The sequence below is a fragment of the Artibeus jamaicensis genome, unplaced genomic scaffold (assembly GCF_021234435.1).
Source record: "Artibeus jamaicensis isolate MK-2021 breed Jamaican fruit bat unplaced genomic scaffold, CSHL_Jam_final contig_414, whole genome shotgun sequence".
Classification (NCBI taxonomy): domain Eukaryota; kingdom Metazoa; phylum Chordata; class Mammalia; order Chiroptera; family Phyllostomidae; genus Artibeus; species Artibeus jamaicensis.
This window is the reverse complement of record NW_026521822.1, coordinates 4262349-4281144: the sequence shown is the minus strand read 5'-3', so window position 1 is coordinate 4281144 and position 18796 is coordinate 4262349. Positions and strand designations below refer to the sequence as shown.

At 38.8% G+C, this 18796-nt stretch overlaps 1 protein-coding gene across 1 annotated transcript in view; it reads right to left on the bottom strand.

The window, feature by feature from the left end:
• The window catches only part of ENOX1 (ecto-NOX disulfide-thiol exchanger 1), a 700008-nt gene that overhangs the window by 563724 nt on the left and 117488 nt on the right, over nucleotides 1-18796 (bottom strand). The window contains exon 2 of the mRNA XM_053665398.1: nucleotides 3965-4030. The gene's annotated coding sequence lies outside the window, so the exon portion shown is untranslated. The remainder of the gene's footprint in view (nucleotides 1-3964; nucleotides 4031-18796) is intronic.

Sequence of the window (18796 nt, the reverse complement as noted above, 5' to 3'; positions counted from 1 at the left end):
TCCAGTATCACCTAAACAGCAAGGTATATACCAACCCAACCAGCTCCCTCGTTCACACCTACTAAGCCTCCCCACTTCATCTCCTTCGGAATGTTCTCTATCCTCCACACTGGTTCACCTATCAATGTTATCTTCCAATTTCCACTCAAATCTGTCTTCTCTATAATGCATTTCCTGACTTCCCAGGCCAACTTAGTTGTTCTTTCTCTTATGTGTAAGGTATACTTAGTATATAGCTTGATCATAGCAATAATTTTCAAATAACTTATCTCCCACCTAAATTATAACTTCTTTGACATTATCTGCAGAGCAATTTTGGCACAGGTGAGGACAATATATGAGTGAATGAATGCATGAATGAATGAATAAACAAATGAACAAACTATATAGTAGAATAAACAAAAAAAAGAAAGAAAAGTCTGGTAATAGATGAACACAAAAAGGAAAGTTAAATATAAAAGAATTACAGAAACTTGACAGAGTTCAGTAATAACTAAACGTAAGGGAAGCAAGGGATGGAGGAGAATGCCAAGCTTCTCAACTCTCTGCTAGAAGCCCACTGCTCTTCTTCATTATTTCTATATCATCAACTTAAAAGCACTAAACATTAACTCATGGATTTAAAAGAAACAAGGAAGGAACCATCAAAATATAGAGGAAGAAGAATTATCCAGACAGAACAAACAATAAGATTCATATTTTAATTTACCCATGTGTTTCTGAAAAAGTCTAATAGAATCTTGGTTCAAAGTATAGTTTCTCTAAAGTATTTTCCATGTGTCATAAATACACTCTAATTTCAGAAGTCTGAAAAACTACTATGTTGACTGCTACCTAAAAGCACCTAAAATCATTTCCCCTTTCTTCTAAAATCAGAAGAGTTTAACAATGAATACATTGTTATCAATTCCACAAAACATCTGAATTTACATCTGAATTTTCAGCAATCTAAGATTAGTGACATTGGAGAATTGAAAATGAAAGTGAAGAAAGTGTGAGCAACAATGAAAACTAGTTTTCAAGATGCTAGAGGCTTTATTTCTTCTCCTTAGTAGTAGAGAAGTACTAGGCATATATATAATAACCTACTTTTTTAGATAAGATTTATTAGACTGTTAAAATTGTATTAGTGTCCACTTTAGAATACTTAGCAAGATATTTAAGGACTGTTTAATGACCAGAATATAATTGCTCACTGAACTCTACATGTAATTTTCAAAGGGCTATTCCACAATTGCTCTGATCTGGTCATTGTATTAGGAACACAAGTTAATTGTTTTAATTTTAATAAAGCCCTATACAGTCTCACAAACCAAACAAGGAGATTCACATGGTAAGTTATAGAAGACCTCTAATAGAAGGTAGTAAGCTCTTGAACAAAAAATAAAAATAAGAAGTGGAGACACCAGAATAAAGTTATACATCCCCATACGGTATTTGATACAATCATGCCTTCATGCATTACACATTCCATAAATGTGTGTCATTTGACTTACCAATATTCTTAGGAATAATGTTGGTAGAAAATGCTAAAATGAATTTTTATTTTCATATTCATTTTCTACTACCTATCATCATCTAGGGTTTTTTTAAAGATTTTATTTATTTATTTTTAGAGAGACAGGAAGGGAGGGAGAAAGACAGGGAGATAAACAATGATATATGAGAGATACATTGACCAGTTGCTTCTCACATACCACCAACTGGGAACCTAGCCCACAACCCATGCTTGTGCTCTGACTGGGAATTGAACCAGTGACCTCTTGGTTTGCAGGCCAGCACTCCATCTAATGAGCTATGCCAGCCAGGGCTACTTGTCATCATATAATAAATCTAGTGCTGTCTGGGCCAGTGCTATCAATTGGCAATGAGAGAGACTACAGTCCCACCCTCAGGAATAAGAAAGTTGTGGGGTTGGATGCCTATACGTCAAATATTCCAGCCCACTTGATGCTCAGCCTTGGGGAGACCAGAGCATGAGCCTCCACTAACCCAGAGGCTGAAATGCATCTACAGGGCTCTAAAAATCCTTATTTCACTTCAGAAAGAACTCTGCCATTGGCCTTTAGCCTCACCCAGGAGAAGGCTTCCTTTTGGTATAAAAAGGTAATTCTTTCTTGGAAGTCTGAGTACACATGTTCAGAAAGCTCTCCCCATACAGAAAATAAGGGTTTTCTAAATAAGCTCCTCTAAAGAATGGATCATTTAAATATTACCTTGAGACCAGTATACTTATATTTTACCAACACACAAATCTAAATCCTCAAGAGATATAACTTCTAATAATTTTGAGCTAAAGAAACATAGGAAAGACTCAGCTAGTATAGATCTGGTTCAGGATAGCATTTATAGATTAGTTCTAGGGAACAAAATGTTAGATTTAATAAGTGCAAAGCAATGTACCTGGAAAAAAAGAATAATCTGTCTAAGTATGATTCAATAGTATTGAATTAGCAGGAAGGATATCTTGATGCATTGATAGACATGGCATGTAAACTGACAGTTCACCTACCTCTCACAGATGGCTATATTTTATAAAAATGCTATTCATTATTGCTTTTAAAGAAAAAATCTTATAACATCTATGATGTTTAACTTGAACTATCCTGAAAGTAAGAGTTCACTGAGAACAAGGGTCAGCATAATAACAAGGCTCACATCTACTCACTATACTACTCACTATACTTTGGCCTCACTGTAATGGCCAAATTTTATAATGGCCATTGCAGTCTTTGCCAACCAATATTAAGCAGCAGGTATTGTGTTACTTTCCTTAAGGTATACCAAAACGGACTAAGTCCCCTCCACTTAGACTGTGTTAGAGGTTGAACTGTATACTCCAAAAAGATGTTGAAGTCCTTATTTTTAATACAGGTAAATGTCACTTTGTTTAGAAGTTGAGTCTGCAGATGGCTGAGTTATAATGAAGTCACTAAAATGGACCCTAATTTAATATGACAGGTATCCTTATAAAAAGGGCAAATTTTAACACAGAGAAGATATGCTTACAAGGAAAACAATGTAAAGACACAGGGAAAAGATGATCATTTAAGGCCAGGAATACCTGAGGTTATCAGAAGTGAGAAGAATGACATGGAACAGAATCTCCCTCACCACTCTCAGGAGGAAACTACCCTGCTAACCCCTTGATGTAGCCTCCAGAATCATAAATGTCTGTTGTTTAAGCCACCCAGTTTGTCCTACATTGTTATAGCCACCAGATTGGGTGAAAAAAGAAGTAATACTAATCAGAAAATTGCCATGGTCAATAGCATTCCTCATGTGGGTCTATCTACAGATGCTCTGACTCAGTTAAGAGGGTCAGGTTCAGTCACTGGGCCACAGATTACCACCTCAGCATCAGCTCCATCAAATAAAATAATTGTTTATGTGCTATATAGAGGCTGACCAATGGGGACTGTTTAATCTTCTAAAAATGATTAGGAAGAAACAGAAGCAATAAATGTTAATGAAAAATTAATCTTGGTGACCAAAATTTGGGCAAATCAAAATTGTGAAACAAGCATTTACTTTTTTTAAATGCAAGGAATATTTAGAACAGCAATTCATATAAGAAGGCAGAGATAAGACTTTAATTAGAAGTTTTCAATATTCATATATTTACATAAATGTTGAAAAGGTAAAAGGTTTCTAATAAGATAATAAATATGAACACTAGTAATAATTCTATGTGAACTGTGTAGAAGATGCTAAGAGATTTCAGGCGACCACCATCCTGTGTCCTTACCAGTTGTTTACAGAGGTCTATTGTAGGTACTTTGTTGACATTCCCCAACTGTTCACGAGTTCACTGAGATCACCTATGACAGGCCCTCTGCAGCCCAGGAAGGAGTGAGTAAAACATACACAAGATGTTATAATTAACCTGAATCACTTCTTATACAGTGACAAACATCTTGTCATTAGTTCTGCTTGTCACCTGCTGTAGACAGTATCCTTTTACCTGAGCATGATGAGCGCTCTCTCCTCCAGGTGTTACAAATATGATGCAAGGCTGGCTGCAAATGGCCTACAAAATAAAGGCCATCTTATTAGAAAAAACTTCGAACATCAAATTCAGAGTTGTTTGAACATACATAAGCGTAAGCAAGGTTTTGTTTGCCAAGTATGAGCTGAACGTTGCCCTTTCCTATTTCCAGGCATTCCAACTCACTGACTTTAGAGAAAGTCTTTGCACAGTGCTCACCTGGTAACAATCAATAAATGTGAAGGTCTCAGCATAAACACATCCCTGGAGCTTTCAGTCTTCCAAAGAATATTTCTGCTTTAAAAGTTGTCCTTGCTGCTAAAGTAGCTACAGCAAAGTCAGTGCAAAGGCCAGGGCCTCCCAAATCTGAGAAACCCTAAATAAATAAAACTCTATGCTAATTTAAGGGCAGTATAACCTAAGGCAGCATTCAAAAGCAGTTTGAGGAGCTGGCCAGTATAGGACTACTATTTTTAAGTGAGAGAAAGATTTCTTGCAAATTTCCAAACTGAAGTAATATTTAGATACTTCTAAATTTTCTCTTAGAAAATCTGTTGTTTTGCAAACTATAAAAGTACAACTAGATATTTTCATAGAATAAATCCCAATTTTATTTTCTAGAAAGTACTTTGAAAGCCTTGTTACTCAAGTCAGGCACACAGACTAGCACCACCAGTGTCAGCAGAGAGCCCGAAGTGCTGAAACTGAGAACCACCTGAGACCAACTGGAAAAGAATCTACATTTCACCAAGACCTTCAGTTGATTCCTATCTAAGAAACATAGTTCTGAAGGGCCTTATGCACCTGGCCCACATTAAAATCTAAGAAACATAGTTCTGAAGGGCCTTATGCACCTGGCCCACAATCACCAGATGTTCACCAGTTAGTGAATATCTACATAGGTATTCTATAATAACCCACATGGTACAAAGAGCACCAGCTCTGGTGGAAGGACAAAAATTACAACATGGTATGGTGGTTCTAACAAAGAAAGGTCAGCACAGGAAGCCATAGTGCAGAGAAGAGCACTGGTGCACACTAAGAAAGCACCTGACCTAGGCCTGGAATATTGGAAAGGCTTCCTGAGCTAAGTTTGCTAACAAGAAAATATTTTTTTAGCAGGAGCCCATCTATAGGCACATTGAATATGGTGTTGGGTTAGACCCAACACCCAGACCAGCAATGGAGTCAACTACCTTATTTAGAAAAAAACATTGAATCATAATTTTATATTTTTTCAACAGCTTTGAATATTTGTATGCATGAGCTATAAATGTGGCAGTGCTTAGGAACATCTTTTCCCTTTCAACTTGCCTACCTGTGGACAAGGGGAGATGGCAAATATCAAATGCAAGAAGCACTGACTCAGAAGTCTGCTGAACACTGCAAGGGGGCAGGCATAACAGAACTGTGCCTCCACATTTGTCATTTGATCACACAGAGTGTCAGTGAAACTGCAACCAGCAATACATGGACCATAAAGGGAATCTCATTAAAGTTAATACAAAAGTCAGGAAAATGTCTTCAGGAAGGTATACCAGCTATTTGGCAGGTGCACTGCTGGGAGCAATTGAGGGCTCTCTGTGTGACCACCGGGTACACTCCCCTCTCTGTGCCTGTCTCTACTCCCTACATTTAAATAGTTCTTATCCTGCCTCCTTCTCCCTCACTTTTGTTATTTATCCGACTCATTTCCTTCTCCCTTACTACCTCCAAGTGCCCTCCTATCTCTAATTCAACTCTCTTTTCCCCCTTTTAATCTTCCTGCTATTTCACACTCTGTTTTTGTGAGAAGGAGATAAGGGAGAGAAGAAACACAATCTAATATCTTTCTAATTTTTCCCCCTTGATCCTTTTACCCTTTTGTTTTCCAATGTCCCCACACATCTATTCCCCTCTTCCTTGCTCTCTTTCCTTCCCTAGAGTCAAATATCTGTTATCAGTATATAGCCAGTCCTCCCAAACATAGAGCTCAGCTCAGATAGGAAAATTACTGGACTCCTCTATTGTTCCATTGTCATACTTGCATTTCTCAGATTCTCCTAACCTGGTGCCAGGTCAACAACTGAGAAGAAAAATAACATTTCTTAAAATGCAGTAAGCTAGCATTTTCTTAGCATGTTTTAAAATACAGGACAATTTTCAAATATTCAGCTGCTGTGCTTAAAGGGTACAAAGATGTAAAATACACTAGACAAGATTTCATTTCATTCCCAGTTTTCCTTAAGTGCATTCCCTTCACCCAACATGAATCCCACCTTTTTGTTAGTCTTACCCCTCTTGGTACAGATTCCCCAAACCTTCCTAGAATAACTGAAATGTGCCTCATTGCCAGCCCAAAGCAGATGAATAACATAGGTGAGGTCAGAGTTAACAGAGCGCTTCTTGACAAAGACATAAGCAGCACACAAAAAGAGGCTCATTTAATGCCCCTTGAAGAAGCCTTAAAAGTAACAGCTCAATAAATATAAGAAAATTATTGTAATAAACAAAATTTCTGGTACTTTTTCCCACATAAGATGCACCTATGGAGAACTCTAAGTGATGTAGGGTGGTAAGAAACTAAAAAAATTCTTTGGCAAGTATGAATGGGCAAACTGGGACAGCTGATTCAAACTGGCCTCATCCAGCACCCTGACTCACCTGCCTCCTTCTCCCTTGCACAACCACTCCCTTAAGCAGTAAACCCTCAAAACAACAAGGTTCTGATCAGCATCAGATAATCTTAGGCACAAAGTCTCAGGTCTGTTGACTGCAGAGACAGAGCTCTGGTCAAGCTAGAGATAACATCTAGGCCTCAGCTGTGTTTCATCTCCAGGCCCAGAAAAGCAGCAAAACAAAATGACACCATGGCTGACATCAGGACCAGGTACAATAGCTAATGTCCACCTACCCTAGTGCTGACCAATCGGTAGAGACCATGACCCTGTAAGGAGACACCTGGGAAACTGATGAATTTTCTATTGAGATCCTCCCCTGACACTTCTTCTAAAATTCTTGCCTTTATTTTATTTTCATTTTTTAATCCTCACTGAGGATACATTTAGAGAGAGAGGGAGGGAGAGAGAGAGAGAGAGAGAGAGAGAAACATCCATGTGAGGGAGAAACATTGATTGGCCACCTCCCATAGGCAACCCAACTTGGGGTGGAACTCAAAACCTAGGTATATGCCCTGACTGGGGATTGAATCAGCAACCCTTTGATGTATGGGATAATGTTCCAACCAACTGCGCCACCTGGCCACAGCTAAAATTCTTGCCTTTAGAAACAGACTGAAAATCCTTAAGGCAAAGTACCTATGTCATGCTCTCTCTCAACCTAGAGCATGCCCCCACATTTCACCCCTTCTTTCCTTAGGCATGTATCCTTTGCTTTCTTTATACTAAGCTCCAAGGGCCCTTATTTTGCCTCTGTAACTTCTTTCCTGGATCCATACAGCCCAGCTGGATATTCTCCCTATGACTTTCCTTCCAAAAGGCTAAATATATACTTCTCGTGCTAGAGTTCTTGGCTCTGAATTCTTTCTTTGCCAAACTCAAGAACCAAGGTTTAACACCACCACTAACATAAGGAGTAGGCTGTGACATGGAAATCTCACACATATGCTTTGAAGAAAAGCAATTTGATTTTCTTCAGGTATTTCACTCTTTAATTTTCAACCCCTATGAACTGTCATCGAAACTTTGTGGAGAAATTTGATTGCTTACCTTTTGACCCCAATACGTAGGTATAGTATATGCCACTGAAATATAGTATATGCTCCCAAAACATTTCATGAATAAATTAATTAATCAAATAATTAACTGACCAACATAATTAACTAGCTGCAGGAAAATTCTTCTTACACTAATACACTTTGACAATTTCTCCTAGGTTTTTATTTTATGTAACCTAACCTTAAGGTCAGCATAGGCTCTTGATGTAACCCACCTCCAAGAACTAGAAAGGGAAGAGGGCTGCTTTGGACAGGGATGCTGAGCAGTCAGAGCGACAACTAAAATTCTAATAGCAAATGAGAAAAAAATTAAAATACTAAAAAGCAGACAAAAGTTTTCCAAAAAATACAGTAACCTGGAGTTAATTATTTAATCCTTCTATTTGTTTCCATGATACTTTGTACATACCCTATTACTACTAATAGATACATCACACCATTACATTTCTTCAGTGGTTTCTGAGTTAAAGTAGGGAGTTAAGGATCAGATCACAAGACACCAAGATTTTCTAAGCAATCCAAGAATGCTCCAGAATGAATTCACTCCAGGAAAGGGACAGTTATCCTGTCTGTGATAAAGGGAAGATTATACAAAACAGTTGAGTTGTGGCTGAATAGAATCCTAAGAGTCCCCACCTCTCTGGATCACATCAAAATTCAGAAACCAAGTTAACAGTTTCCCAAAACTGGGACTGCAAGTCACTCCAAAAAATAAACCAAGAGTTTAGAAGCAAGAGTTAGCCAACCCAGCAGTGGTAATTTGTTGTATCTTGCTCTGAAACTCTTAATTTTAAAAATGTATTATTAGTTTGTATAATTAACATTACTTCCAGAAATTGGAATTCACTTTTTTCATGTTCAAATCCTATAAGAGGTTTTTGTAGTTAACATTAACATTGAATTGAGATGGTCATGCCTCCTTTTCTGCAAAGAAAGGAATTCTTTTTTTTTTTAATTTTCTTATTGATTATGCTGTTACAGTTGTTCTATTCCCCCTTTCATTCCCCTACACCCTACCCCCATCCCCACCATTACCCCCCCTCCAGTCCATGACCATGTGTCTCAAGTCCTTTAGATTCCACATTTCCCATGCTATTCTTGCCCCCCCCCGTCTATTTTCTATCTACTGTCTATGCTACTTATTTTCTGTACCTTCTCCCCCCTTCTCCTCCTCCCACTCCCCTGTTGCTAACCCTCCTTGAGATCTTCATTTCTATGTTTCCACTCCTGATCTAGCTGTCCTTTTAGTTTGCTTTTGTTTTAGGTGTGGTTGTTAATAACTGTGAGTTTGTTGTCCTTTCACTGTTCATGTTTCTTTAACTTCTTTTTCTTAGATAAGTTCCTTTAACATTTCATATAATAAGGGCTTGGTAATTTGATCTTATCTGAGAAGCACTTTATCTGTCCTTCCATTCTAAATGAAAGTTTTGCTGGATAAGAAAGGAATTCTTCATAAACCTTTTTAATTTATCAGAGAGAACTTCCAGTGTTAACTGTCCTGGGTAACCCTATTGCCCACTCAGACTTGAACCAGTTTTAGCAAATACCCTGCACTCATAACTGTAAAGAGGACTTTACCCTTTGAAGAAAAAACTTTGACAGCTCTATGACACATATTTTGATCTATAAAGTATCTTAGTAACCTATCAGTGGAAAAAGAAAAAAAATACCGATTTTAAACAACCCCTGGAAAATACTTATAACACTACTCTGACATCATGAGACCCAGCTTTGTTACCATTCAACAAGCAGGATTTTCTAATAAGAAGAAAATTTTTAAAAAGATAGTGTGGTTAAATCTCCTTCTCCCCCTTAAATTTTATCTTGAGGTTTCCAGTAATATAGTTTCTAGCTATATAAGAACCACAGTTCTGAAAGAAAGAAGTAGGAAAGACTGCATTGAAGAATGAAGTTTCTCTGCAGTTACAACATATGACTCAGAGTTTTGCTGTGGGCCTGCAGAAAACTGGGCTACAGGATGCAACACAGACTCTCCCACTGCTTCCCACTGAAGTCAAGTCATATTACCCTGCTTTTCAAAATCAGACCTGCATATCTAAGGAAGAGACAGGTACTGGTATATTTTTTAAATACCTTCTGAAAATGTCTAGTCTAAGAAGCAAGTTCTACAGAATTCACCTTTGAGGTGAAAAGCCCCACTTCCTTCCATAACATTTGTGTGTGTGTATATGTATGTTTATCTGTCATATCATTTCCAAGTCAAAACTCAACATCAAGTAATCAAATAGTGCATTCAAAACAAGATATACAGAATGAAAGCAGATTGATGAAGGTTTGCTCCTAACAAAAACATCCTCTACATCTCTGAAAAATACAATCCAGAGTATCTACTTCTGGGACTCTAGATCCAAGTGAGCTCTCCATTAAACAGACCTTCCTGACAGAGAGAACTGGCTAAATCCCTCCGCAAGAGATCACCAGAGACTTTCACAGTTTACAAGGATAAAGCAATTACAGATTCAACTGTCTGTAAATAAAGCCTCTTTAACATTTCATTTTTCTTTCTTTCTTCCTTTCTTTCTTTCTTTCTTTCTTTCTTTCTTTCTTTCTTTCTTTCTTTCTTTCTTTCTTTCTTTCTTTCTTTCTTTCTTCTTTCTATACTTAGTTATTTATGTCCTTCATTGTTTTTAGAAAGAGAGTAAGGGAGAGAGAAGCATTGATTGTTTGCTCGCATACATACCTGGACCAGGGATCATTTGTGCCCAAATCAGGGAAAGAACCCACAACCTTGGTATATACACTGACTGGGAATTGAATCCGCAACCTTGTTGTTATGGGATGACACTCCAATCAACTGAGCCACACCAGCCAGGGCAGTCTCTTTAACATTTTAATGAGAACATTAAACTCAGTTTCACTTGGTTTGGCCTCCCAAGAAAGCCTGTTAGCCTTAGAGAAAGTTTATTTAAAAAGCAGAAATGACATTGCAGGCCTATTTCCCACAGGGCATGACTAGGCCACAAACACTGGCTGTGTTATTTCTCTCCTGAACTAGCCTTATAGGTTTTGCTAAGACTACACTTTGGTAAATGAGAGAAGGCATCTGAAGAAAAACCTTCATCTCTGCAGTATTGTGTGCTTGTGTGTGCTCACTCATTTTATATGACTTGTCTCTTAATTTGCTTTTTATGTTATATACAGCTTTGAGTACAATGTGTAACTCAATAAATGTTAAATCCTATTTTTTCTGCTACTTTCCCTTAATCATTTTCTACTGACTCTGTTCCCACTCTCAATGTGAATGATTCCCACCAATGCTACCAACTGCCATTTGCTTGGAAACCAAATTCATTCAGCAGACAACCACGAGAATTTCAGAAGCCAAAGGTGAACTAGATATAATTCTCAGACTCAGTGACTTAACATGAATGTCTGCCTCTTTCTTGGAACAAAACCTTAATTAGTGAGAATAAAAGGGTTTATCACTTGAAAACCCAAAAGGAGAGAAGAGTAAAGCTAAAAGGAATTGATATTCAAGTCATCATGCATTCAACTCTTCACACATTTACTGAGCGCCTACTATGGAACAAGAACTGTTCTAGGTAATGAGAGTACATCCAGGAATAAGGCACACAAGACTTCCACTCCCACACAGCTTAAGATCTAGTGGGAAAACATCAGTAAATAAGAAAAGAAAAGTCAGAGAGTAATAAGTACTATGATGAACATACAACAGGGAGGTGTGATGGCAGGAGCTAGTTAAATAGGGTGGGCGAGAAAAGCCCAGCAGAGCAAAAAAGCTATAGCAAAATACTTAACGTCATGAAGAAACATGGCAGAACCTTAAATGCATATCACTGAATGAAAGAAGTCAATCTGAAAAGGCTGCATACTGCATGGTTTCCAAGTAAATGAAATTCTGAAAAAGATAAAATTATGGAGATAATAAAAAAAGTCCAGTGGTTACCAGAGATTAGATATAGGGAGATAAACAGGAGGGCAGAGGATTTTTGGGGGGAAGTGAAACCACTCTGTGCTATAATAATGGTGGGTATATGTCATTACACATTTGTCCAAACCCTTAGAATGTACAACCAAAGGGTAAACTATGGACTTTGGGTGATAATGGTATAATGGTAGGTTCACCAGCTGTAACAAATGTCCCACTGTGGTGCAGGATGTCCATAGTGAGAGAGGCTGCACATGTATGGGTCCTTAGGGGCAGGAGATACATGACAACTCTCTGTACCTACGGCTCATTTTTGCTGTGAACCTAAAAGTACACTAAAAATTAAGTGCTTTTAAAAATCTTTAAGCCACGAAAGAGTTGAAGAAGAGGCCAGCTTTGCTAGAACATAGTGAACAAGGCAGGGAAAGGAATTGTTGGTGGCAGCAAGAATGGCACCAGGTCAGACCAGACCTTGGTTCAGCAACCTTGGTACTTCAGTATTGGCTAGGAAATAATTCAGAGTAAACACTCAAACTATAAGAGAAAGTTTATTTAGAAACTTTCTAAATGAAGAAAGAAGCAAATGGGCTTAGGAAACAAGTTACAAAAGCAAAAGAAGGGTCCTAGGGGAAAGAAAAAAGGGAGAGGAGAGGTGTGGGCATGGTCCTGCATTCTTGGGAGGGAATGTGCTAGGTTTGCTGTCCTAAGGGCTTTTAAGGGTAGAGATTTCAGGGAAGATCTCAGGGAAGGACATTAATAAAATATTTATCAGCTTTCCAGATGTGTCCTTTCAGGGCTGTTGTCTCCACTGATTGATTGGTGCCAGGGAAGGGGTCCTTAGTCATCACAGCTGGTCCTGATGTCAGCTATGGCACCACTTGTCTGGTTTGGCTGTTTTGGGGGGCTGGAAGCTGAAACACAACTGAAGCCTAGATGTATTTGATGTGGGTCAGAACTTCATTATTCTGGGGGCTTAATGCTTAAGGGTTATTTTTTGGCCCCTTGTTGTTCCCCATCTAGAAGGGTCTAACTCTCACAACTAGCAATATGCCAGGGGAAGAAAAGTCAGGGGAAGGTCCAAACCTCCAAACCACATGACCAGTGACATGAAAGGTCAGGGGGTCTAAACTGCATGACCAGCAATATGCCAAAGGAGAAAAGGTCACCCTGGGGGCAGAGTCCTTGTTTTCCCACTGCCAGGCACCCAGGCCTTTCCACCCTAGTGACCTTCTATACCTGGCCCATCGTCCTTGTTCTCATCTTGTCTAACTGCCAGCCACAGAATGACATCAGAATAAGCCAAGGAGGTTGTGATTAGAAGTTTAATCCTTATTCTGAAAGCATCAGGAGCCACTGACTAGATTTAATCAGGGGTCATCATAATGTGCTTTACTTTTCTGAAAGTAAAGTTATAATGTGGAAATGTGTGAAACCAAGAGGCAATTGCCAGAGGCTGGTAATGGTGGTCTGGCCTAGGGCGGTAGAGTAGCAGCAGATGCAGGTGCATTTTGAATATGTTGTTAAAGAAGAGCTAACAGGACTGGTGATGAATAGACTGGATATGGGGGTAGGGGAGTAAGAGAAATAAAAGATTTATGACTGGAAAGAGATGCCATTTATTGAGATAGAAAGATCTTTCTAGGAGACATCATATAAAGACCAAACAAGGTGCCATGTGCCATGTGGCCAAACGATGGAAGGGGTGTGAGTGTTCAAATCCATCAAGAGAACTCAAGTTTGTCTTGCTTGATCTCTTCCTAAGTGTAAATAGTGTGATACATACACATGCATACACCCACAAATATCTAAATGTATACATATCTGGGTATATGTAAATATATTGAATGTTTAATAGATTTTTTTTTGCAGTTCAAAATATATTGATGTCATTTCAACAATAGTTCAAAGACCAAAGAGAATGGGTTGTTACTGTTCTGGTTCCCATTGACTTGCAAAGAAATTGAGGGCAAATGAAGTGAAGACTCACCAAAAATCATACAGCAAGTTTTCAGCAGAGCAGGAAGTAGGAACTAAGTTCCCTCACAGATCACACATACACCACAATCCTCTGTGTACCACCCAGGATATGCACAGAGCCCTGCAAGCACTGTTCTTGATGCAAGAGCTCACATTCCAGATGAGGTAGAGGTGGAAATGCTGCTGCCCTCTTTCCTTTAGCTCATTCTGTCTGTGGGCTATTTAAATAATCCATAAAATGTGGCTGACAAAATTAAGAAATGAATCATGTAAAAGCAGGCCTTACAGAGAAAAATCAAATATTAAAGTGCACTGTGACATATTCTTAAAAAGACATTTATATTATGAACTGCAAGGCCTTGCATGCACAAGATCTTCAGAAACTCCCTTCAGTGCTACCCAGAAGAAGCTTCCTCATAAACGAGAGAAACACAAGCATCCATAACGCACAGGCACACCAGCACCTCTTCATGCACCTCACCAGGAACTCCTCACCTATTCTCCAGGGTCACTAAAAGCACTACACAAAGTTTAGGAAAAGAGAAAAACACAACACTAGGACCTAAGAGGTGACAGGTCTGGTCTTTGCAACATTATTTCAAGGAGTAAAAGTCAACTATATGAAATTACCACTAAAATAATTCCGATCATATTTAAAGAAGACAAACATTGAGGTAGACCAGGAGGCCTAAACCTGCTGTTTAGTCTGCATACTACCTGTGCAAGTTTTGAAAATAGGCTCCATTTTCCCCCTGCCAGGCTCTCCCACCAAGGCTTTAGGACTCCCACATTCTGAAGTCTGAAAGGGAAATAGTGAGGGGCTGTCTGCCTCTGTGTTTGCCCCTGTGAGTCATATGTTCTGTGTTCTTACCAAACTGGTATTGTTTGTTTTCTTGTTGACTTGCAGACTTCATCTCTTCTACTTTTCTTTAATAATGTTATTCCAAAGACCCCCTACCTTGCAAGCAAGCCCTACCAATAGACAACATGGTCACATTTAGTGGTCCCCAAAATACCTGGACTAAAAACAGCCAAAGAAGGGGCTTCAAGAGAAAGTAGTTTGATATGCTTGATCAGGGGAACTGTGTCCTCCAACCTGGAGATTCAAAAAAATCACTTTTCAGGGCTAAAAGCATGATAGTCATATATGTTAATGTGGGAACCACTCTAGTTCACCATTACTTTTCCTTTTTTTTAAATTTAATTTATCTATCTTTAGAAGGAAAGGGAAGGAGAGAGGGAGAGAATATCAATGTATGGTTGCTCCTCATGCGTCCACTGCTGGGAACTGGCCTGCAACCCAAGCATGTGCCCTGACTGGGAATCGAACCTTGATATTTCGGTTCGCAAGCCTGTGCTCAATCCACTGATCTACACCAGGCAGGGCTCACCACTACTTTTCTTACCAAATGCATTCACAAGTGCACCTAAAACTGATGTGCTCTCAGCACACACAAAAAGACAGTCGATACTTGTCCTGCTCTTAAATAAATACTCGAGTGGTTCACCCTCCAAAACCTGCCAGGACTCCCTCCCTATCATTCCATTCACACCAAGGTCACCCACCTAGGCCTTATCTCCCTATCAATTTTGCTTATAGAACCCTTTCTACTGCATGAACACATTATTTTCCTAACTACATTTTCTCAAATAATTAAAATTTTCTTTCTTTTTTGACAGGATAATGATTGAGATTCACAAAGAGAATCCAAGAAAGCCAGATGGCAAGGGTAAAGGCAAACTGAGGGTAATTCATAGGAGACTTGATTCAGTCTGCTCCCAGGAAGACTAAATCAGTAATTAAGATGGACCAATGATGCAAGGCCTGGAGAACAGACAACCACACAAGTCAGAGTGACTGGGAAGAAACAGTGGGTTAGAAATCAGGGGGGCATTCAAGGCGGTGGGCCTTTGACCCCACTATAAGATACCTCAGAGGCAACTCCAGAGGCCTGAAGCACAGGCAGCAGGAGGCCAGGGGTATCTATCACTGCGGATGGTAAAAAACTGAGTAGGCAAAAGTAAGGCAAATACTGCTGACACTACTCCCTTTATAGTCAAAACAACCTATCTCTGCATTTCCATTTTTCTATATTCTTTTTTCCTTCACAGCTTAATCCCAATGGCAAATGCCTTACTATCCTTGTATGACACCTGAAACCCTGGCCTGCCAGTTAGCACTTTGATCATCCCATAAAGATCTGTACACAGGCACATACCATAACTTACTTTGTAAAGCATTTTCACATCTATTGTGTCATTTAACTCTCATAACAGTGTGTGACATAAGCACTACTACATACACTTAAGTAAACCCAGGCTCAAAGAGACTTGTAATCTTGCACAATGCCACACAAGTGAAAGAACCTTCCTTCAAACTTAGATCTTCTGACTTGACATCCTATGCTTTCTAGAATACACTGTTAGTATATTTCTGATTTTCTATATGTATGTGCTGAAAATTTCATTAATTTAGATTTCACTGATTCAGAATGAGTAAAGCAAGAAATAAAGCATCAGCATTTGATACTCCATGTACTTGGAAATCTGGGAGGTGCTATGATAAATGTTGCACATAAAATATAGGCACAGGATGCTTAATGGGGAAGCTATCACCCTGAAGGTGGATAAGGAGAATGTTTCCATTTGCTTAGTCATCAGGGCCAACATCACCAACTTAGTGTGTATATTCAGGTTTATAAAAATGGATTTGCTAACTACAAAAGATTTTATTCTGTTTTCATAGCTAATCAATGTTTTTTAAAATTTAAAAAATTTCTCTGAATAAGAGGTCTGATCTTAAAGTAATAATATGGAGTCTATAGACTAAATTTTCTATTTTATCTTTTTAAGTATATTTTATTGATTAGGCTATGACAGTTTTCCCATTTTTTCCCCTTTATACCTGTCTGCCCTTCATCCCCCAACCCTCCACCATTTCCCCCCTTAGTTCATGTCCATGGGTTGTACATACAAGTTCTTTAAAGTATCTCTTTCCTATACCATTTTTACCTCTCCCCTTCTATTTTATGCCAATTAATTGTGCTTCTTCTTCCATGTACCCTTCCTCTCCCCACTGAAAACCCTGTATGTGATGTCCATTTCTCTGATTCTGTTCCTGTTCTAGTTGTTTGCTTAGTTTTTGTTTTCATTGTTTTTCTTTTTTTTTTTTAAGATTCATTTGTTCATAGTTGTGAGTTTGTTGTCATTTTACTGTTCATAGTTTTTGACCTTCAGTTTCTTAGATTAGTCCCTTTAACATTTTCATAATGGCTTGGTGATAATGAAATCCTTGAACTTTACCTTATCTGGGAAGCATTTTATCTGCCCTTCCATTCTAAATGATAGCTTTGCTAGATAGAGTAATCTTGGATATAGGTTATTGCCTTTCATGACTTGGAATACTTCTTTCCAGCCCCTTCTTGCCTATAGGGTTTCTTTTGGGAAATCAGCTGATAGTCTTATAGGAACTTTTTGGAAGGTAACTGTCTCCTTTCCTCTTGCTGTTTTTAAGATTCTCTCTTTATCTTTAGTCTTGGATAACTTAATGATGATGTGCTTTGGTGTGCTCCTCCTTGGGTCCAACTTCTTTGGGACTCTCGGAGCTTCCTGGACTCTTTGGGACTCTTCTTTGGGACTCTTTGAGCTTCCTGGACTACCTGGAAGTCTATATCCTTTGCCAGATTGGGGAAGTTTTCCTTCATTATTTGTCCAAATAAGCTTTCAATTTCTTGCTCTTGTTCCTCTCCTTCTGGTACCCCTATACTTCAGATATTGGGCCATTTAAACTTAGAGTCCTAAGTTGTCCCAGAAATTACTAAGCCTCTCCTCATTTTTTTGAATTATTGTTTCTTCATTCTGCTCTGGTTCAATGTTTATTTCTTCCTTTTGTCCCAAATCATTGATCTGAGTCCTGGTTTCCTTCCTGTCACAGTTGGTTCCCTGAATATTTTGCTTTATTTCACTTTGTGTATCTTTCATTTGTTCTTTCATTTTTTTGACCAACCTCAATCAGTTCTGTGAGCATTTTGATTACCAGGGTTTTAAACTCTCCATCAGATAGGTTGGCTATCTACTCATCACTTAGCTCTCTCTCTCTGGAGTTTTGCTCTGTTCTTTCATTTGGGCTGTACTCCTTTGTCTCCAGACACCTGTTAAGTTGTAAGGGGGAAGGGCCTTAGGTATTCACCAGGACAGGGCAACCTTCCTTGCTGTGCTGCAGTGCTGCCTGTGGGGGAGGAGCCAGAAAGGGAACAATGCAGCTAGTCTGCTTGTCTCTAGTCCACTTTCCACCAAACTCTCATGTGAGACTGGGAGTTTCTCCCACCGCAGCAGCTCCCACCGTAGTCCATAGTTAGCTCTGAGTCTCATTTTTCCATTCAGTCAGCCCTGCCCACATAGTCCACCACCTTGCAGTGGGTTCTCTCAGTCCACCCATCTTACCAACCTGGTTGACTGTTTCTTTAATTCCTCGGTTGTCAGAGTTCCAGGCTGTTTGATTTTCTGGCACTTCTGGTTGTTTACTTATTTTAGGTTGGTTGTTATCCTCCTTTTGGTTGTACAAGAAAGCAAAGGGTTTCTACCTACACCTCCATCTTGGCCAGAACTCTACATTTTCTTTTTAAATGCACACTCTTATGCTTTTGTCAAGTACCTTTATTATTTACTATATTATCCTGTAGTTCAAAATTTCTATTAATTCATATCTTTCTTTCCTCAGAGTCCAGCATAAAGCTGATTTTTAAATATTTGTTGAGTAGATGAATGCACATATATAAATGAGTGCATATGTCATCAAGCTGCACTCTATCAGTGGAAGAATAAAATACCACTTGCTTCAGACACTGTGAATCAAGCCTTGGCTTTGGAATAACATAGATGGAGACTTAAATCCTATTCTTTGGCAACTACATTTCTTGGGCATATTGCTCACCTCTTGATTCTCAGCTGCCTCATTTGCAAATGGGAATAACCCTGAGTAAAATGCAAAACCAGTATGAGGATCCAATGAAGTCACAGATTTGGGACATTTCTTAGGTTGCAGAAGTTGCTGTAGTATATTCATTTCCCAACCATTCCACATTTACCATGACCTCTTATACACCAACCTTTATAATGGTGCTTCACTATTCAACACTCTAGTATAAAGTTAACGCTGAATATCAACTTTATTTACAATGATGATTAATTTCCCCTCCACTAACAT